Source organism: Odocoileus virginianus, chromosome 9, assembly GCF_023699985.2.
Source record: "Odocoileus virginianus isolate 20LAN1187 ecotype Illinois chromosome 9, Ovbor_1.2, whole genome shotgun sequence".
In the NCBI taxonomy this organism is placed as follows: domain Eukaryota; kingdom Metazoa; phylum Chordata; class Mammalia; order Artiodactyla; family Cervidae; genus Odocoileus; species Odocoileus virginianus.
In genome coordinates this window covers 57,915,398-57,921,499 of record NC_069682.1, presented here as the reverse complement: position 1 = coordinate 57,921,499, position 6,102 = coordinate 57,915,398, and positions in this window count along the sequence as shown.

Sequence of the window (6,102 nt, the reverse complement as noted above, 5' to 3'; positions counted from 1 at the left end):
AATGGGCAAAGCATCTGAACAGACATTTCTCTGAAAAAGATATATAAATGGTCAATACACTGACAACTTGTTCAACATCACTCATCATTAGGGAAATGCAGATCAAAACCACAATGAAGGATTTCCTCCGTGGTCCGGTGGTTACAGATCCACCTGCCAATGCAGGGGACATGGGTTCAATCCCTGGTCAGGGAAGTAAGGTCCCACATACTGTAGGGCAACTAAGGCCACATTCCTCAAAGTACAGAGCCCACACACTCTGGAGACCACGTGCCACAGCTAGGGAGAAACCTGAGCACCACAAGGGAAGATCCCGTGTGCCATAACTAAGACCCAATGCAGCCAAAAATAAACACTTTTTTTAAAAAAGAATTTAAAAACATCTGTAATGAGATACTACTTCACACCCATTAGGCTATCATTAAAAAAATAAAGTGTGGATGAGGATATAGAGAAATTGGAACTTGTTTCCTATTAGTGGGAATTTATGCAGAGCCACTGTGGAAAACAGTGAGGCATTTTACAAAAAAAAGAAAAGATTTAAAATAGAAACACCATATGACCGAACAATCCCACTCCAGATATTTACCAAAAAGAATTAAAAGCAGGCTCTCAAAGAGGTATTTGTACACCCATGTTCATAGCAGCGTTATTCGTAACAGCAGGAAGCAACACAAGTTTTCATCAACAGAGAAATGAATAAACCAGATGTGTTCTATACATACAGTGGAATACTGTTCAGTTTTAAAAGGAAAAAAGTTCTGCAATATGCTGCAACATGGATAAAACTTGAGGACATAATGCTAAATGAAATAAGCCAGTCACAAAAAGACAAATATGCTATGATTCTACTTATATAAGATACTTATTCTATCAAATTCATAGAGGCAGAAAGTAGACAGGTTGCCAGCAGCTAAGGTATGGGAGAATGGGGAGTGAGTGTTAAATGGGTACACAGCTTCAGTTTTACAAAATGGCAAGAGCTATGAAGATGGATATTGGTGATTGTTGCAGCAATATTATGAATATATTTAATACCAGTGAACTATACACTTTGAAAAGGTTAAGATGATAAATTTTACATTTTATATATATAATATATATTATGTATATATATTATAATATTATATATATTCTATTAAATGTATTATATTATATATTACTATATATATATAACTATGATTTTAAAAACTGAAAAAAAGTTATAAAATATCTTAAATCCCGTAAAGGAGAGGCTCTGGGATACTTTGAAAACATTGTAAGAAAATTCTGCAAATTCTGATAGCATGTCATCTCAGTGTACTATTAGAAAGGCAGATGTAAATATTTTTTTGTTTCTGTTCCCTCGACCAGTCACTCATAGTTTATGTGTCTAATCTTTGCCATAGCTGAGTCCCACCTGTTCTAGTATTTAAGAGCTGACAGAAGTGCTAAAGCCAGTGTCTACTGTGAGTATGCATGGAAAAAACGCCATGGTCCTCCCAGGGAACTCTCAGCACAGAGCATGGCACACAGTAGGTGCTGGGTAAATGACGGGTAAACGACCACTGTCCACCTCTGGCCCCAGGCAGGTGATATGAGGCCCAGTCCTTGGGGACAAGGTGATGCTGTCCTAGACGGGGGCAGGCTGGTCCAGTGGAAAGGGCACAGCAAGTCTTCACGGAAGGGTCTTCATAGAGGCAGAGGCAGGCAGGTGGAGAGCCTGGCAAGGGCTCAACTGGGCGCTAGAAAGGTAGGTAAATCAGAAACATACTTGTCTCCTGCCTCTGTCCTGCTGCAGAAGCCGCCCCTCTGGCCATCAATCAGGCTCCTCACCAGGCCCTGGGGACTCACCAGCCCCTGGGGACCCTCCAGCGCACGGCCCCAGGGCCTGTCCTTTGATGGTCTCCATGGTCAGAGGGGGCTTTGAGGGGTCACAGCATCCTCCTGACACTGCCTGTCCCTCCCAGCATTCAGTGGACCCGGGAGCCACACATATCCAACCTGGTATTATCCCACAGTTTTTATGAAAATTATTCTTGTTATTAGTAAGAATGTTATTAACGCACCATACTGAGGTTTGATGAAAAGTGAACCCAGAGACACCCCACTTCCTCCCACAAATGCCTCTCCTAAACTCACTTCTCCAGTCATCCTACAACTTTTCTTCCAAAAATTTGTCTTTTAATTTTATTCAAAGTATTTTATTTTTTTAGAAAATTTTATGTGCAAAGAAGTCAAATCAGTCTTTTCCTTTGTAGCTTCTAAGTTGTATGTGTTGTTAGGAAGGTCCTGCCCAGTTCCAAGATTATAACAATATATTCCTATACTTCCTTCTAGTAATTTTATAATTTATATATGATGTATATACATACCTACACACCGTAGATTATTGATATGAGCTCTTTGGTGCACACACATAAGATTTAAATGTGTAAAAGCTTTATAATGCATCTGAAATTTATTTTTGTGCCTGGTGTGAGGTAGGGATCTAGTTTAATTTTAAAACTAGATTGCTTCCCAGAAACCACAATACTTTATTAAATGATCCATCTGTAGCTTGGAAACAGAGTCAGTTCAGAGCCTCTGGGCTTCACCACTTCATTGGGTTCCCTGATTTGTCCTGTATCAAATCGCACTCTTCAAGTTACTCCAGCTTTGGAATGTGTGTTGGTATGTGCTATACTGAGTGTGTGTGCACGGGCTCAGTGGCTCAGTTGCGTCTGACTCTGCAACCCCATGGACTGTACCCTGCCAGGCTCCTCTGTCCATGGGATTATCCTGGCAAGAATATTGGACTGGATTGCCATTTCCTCCTCCAGGAGCTATATTGAGTACCATTCTCTTTATTTCTGTTTTTCATACACTTCTCTTTCAAGGCAAACCTTTTTTTTTCTTTTTTGGCAGCAATAGGTCTTATTGCTTATAGTTGCAGCCTGCAGACTTCCCTCTAGTTGAGGCACGTGGACTCAGTAGTTGTGGGATGCAGGCTTAGCTGCCTCTCAGCATGTGAGATCTTAGTTCTCTGACAAGGGATTGAACCCACATCCCCTCCACTGGAAGATGATCCTAACCACTGGACCACCAGGGGAGTCTGTCAAGGCAAACTTTAGAATCAACTTGTCAAGTTGCGATTTTTTTAACAGCTAAACTTGCACTGGTTTTATGAATTCATAGATGAAAAATAAGTGTCTTGTCCACACGTCAGCTCTTCTCATTCCAGAACATGGGATTCTACTCCAACACCTTTAGTCAAGTGCCATTGCTTTCTTCATATGAATGCTCTGCCTTTCTGGTCAGATTTTAGTTCCAGATATTTTAATCAGTTTTAGGCTGATTGTAAATGGGATCTTTACCCTCAGGGACATTCTCTATGGTCAGAGCTGCTGTGCAAGCAAATCATGCAACCTCACTCCTCCATGGTCCTCTTCCTCGAGTTTTCTAGATGGACAAGTGTATCGTCCACAAACATTCCATAATGCACAGGTATGCTCACACTCATCTCCCCACCTCCTCCTCACCACAGGGACGAAGCCTCCCTACAGACAAGGCGACTGAGGCACCGAGGGGTGGAGTCATTTCCTAAGGTTACAGAAGGGGCGTGGTGGAGCTGCAACACCAACCCATACCTTCCTGGCCCAAAGTGCTTGCTCACCCATCCAAGCCTTCTCATGTCATTTCAAATTCCAGTCGGTTCGGGTGCACGGGTTATGGAAGCGGAAGGGAAGGCAGGATTCCTGGGTCTGTCCCCGCTGTGTCCCGGGGAGCCGCCTGCCCGTCCCGCCCACCACAGGATGCTGAGCCGGCGCACAGACTGCAGGGAAGGGCATAGACTGCATGGAAGGGCACAGCCGGGGTCACTCACCCACAGGGTGGGGGTGGGGCTACTCTTCACCAGGACGCCCGCACTGCAGGCGGCTCAGCCCTCTGCCTTATTCAGGTCCTCCTTACTCACCACTGTCCTCCCTTCACCTGCCCCAGAAGTGCCCCCTCCATGCCCCACAGCACCCACCCTTCAAAATCACTAGACCCTGGGTTGTGCATTGCAGTCCCCAGTGCCTTTGAACAACCCCACTGCACAGACAAGGAGGCGGGCCCCTTGTTGTTGTTCAGTCGCCAAGTCGTGTCTGACACTTTGCAACCTCATGGCTACAGCACACCAGGCTCCTCTGTCCCTCACAATCTCCCGGAGTTTGCTTAAACTCATGTCCTTTGAATCATTGGTGCCATCCAACCATCTCATCCTCTGTCGTCCCCTTCTTCTCCTGCCCTCAACCTTTCCCAACATCAGGGGCTTTTCCAATGAGCCAGCTCTTCACATCAGGTGGCCAAATTGGAGCTTCAGCTTCAGTGTCAGTCCTTCCAATGAATATTCAGGGTTGATTTCCTTTAGGATTGACTGGTTGGATCTCCTTGCAGTCCAAGGGGCCCTCAAGAGTCTTCTCCAATGCCTCAATTTGAAAGCATCCATTCTTTGGCACTCAGCCTTCTTTATGGTCCAACTCTCACATCCATACATGACTACTGGAAAAACCATAGCTTTGACTAGACAGAGCTTTGTCAGCAAAGTGATGTCTCTGCTTTTTAATATGCTGTCTAAGTTTGTCACAGCTTTTCTTCCAAGGAGCAAGCGTCTTTCAATTTCATGGCTGCAGTCACCATCCACAGTGATTTTGGAGCCCAAGAAAATAAAGTCTGTCACTCTTTGCATTTTTTCCCCATCTATTTGCCATGATGGACCCCTAGAGGGACCCAGAGCCATCCAAGGCCCACAACAGAGGCCTGCTCTGGTCAGAAGGGGCTTGGCTCTGGGGCAGCATCCTGCAGGAGGACAAAGCGGCCTCGTGGCCCACCCCCACGCCCCACACCCGTTCCAGGCCCACAGTGCACAAGGCTGGCTGCCCTCCTGCCACCGGGCCCACCCACTAGACTGGAGCAGAGGAGTGGGCAGCCAGCCAGGCTGGGAGTTAGCTCTCTGCGGTGACCAAGACAGAACCGGAGGTACAGAGGGCCAAATCACCCCCCACGGCCCCCAGAGTGGCGCCTCCAGTAAGCCTAGCTCAAGCCCCAGGATTTTCATTAATCCTACTAATCCCTAAACGCCAGGCCAGATAGGGCAGGGCCTCCCTTCTGCAAGGCTCAGAGCTCCCTGAACCAGTGATGAGGCAAAATCCTGGCCCTGCCCCTGCTCTGAGCTCCCTCACCCTGCCACCTGGACAGAGTCGCCTTCTTAGCCTCAATTTCCCGATATGCACCCAGGAGATGCTGCTACTCACCTCCTCCTGGAGGCCAGAGTGAACCGAGGCCCCCAGATCCTGGCGTGGAAGGCCCTTGTCAATTGTGATGATGGCTATGAGCCCTTCACACAAAGTGGGGGAAATATTACAGCCTTTACTTCTTCAAACCAGAGCCATCTCTGAGGCCGCACACATCTCGGCCAGTAGGAAGCCCTACAGTGATCACAGTGGTTTCTCAGGCCACTTTCACCCTCCCAGGGCTCTGGGGGTGACTCATCCCTACAGAGGAGAGGTTGAGACTGCTGGTCACCATGTGTCATGGTTAAGGTCAGGGAGTCTAAACTGGAACACCCCTATCCACCCCTCTTCTCCATCATGGGGCCTACAGGCTTATGGGAAGCTCTAGGTAGCCTGGAAGGCTAGCCCAGACTCTGGGGTCCTAGGACCCCCTCCATCCTGGATGTGTGGACACCACCTGGTCCTGCCTCTCACTGTGGTAAAGAGCCTCCTGCTCTGTTCAGTTCTCAGACACTAGCCCTGGGGCAGTTCCCTGGGGCTGGGCTCCAGGAGGGCTCTGTCCCCAACACTCAGCCCCAAGCCCTTTGTGTCCCTCAGCTTTGGCAGTGGGTCTGGGAGTCAGAAAGGGGAGGAAAGGGAGGCCTCGTTCACCCCCCAGAGCTCAGAATAGCAGACCTCCCGGCGACTGCTCCTTCCTTAACCTGCCAGTTTGTCTGCCATCAATGCTACCAACCCATCATGTGGCCAAGTGAGGACATCCCCTCCAGAAGATCCCTCTGTGACAGGAAGGAAGGTCTCAGATGACCCTTCAAAAGAGCACAGATGCATCAGGCAACATCCTAGGATACCTGAGACCTGGGCTTTGCAA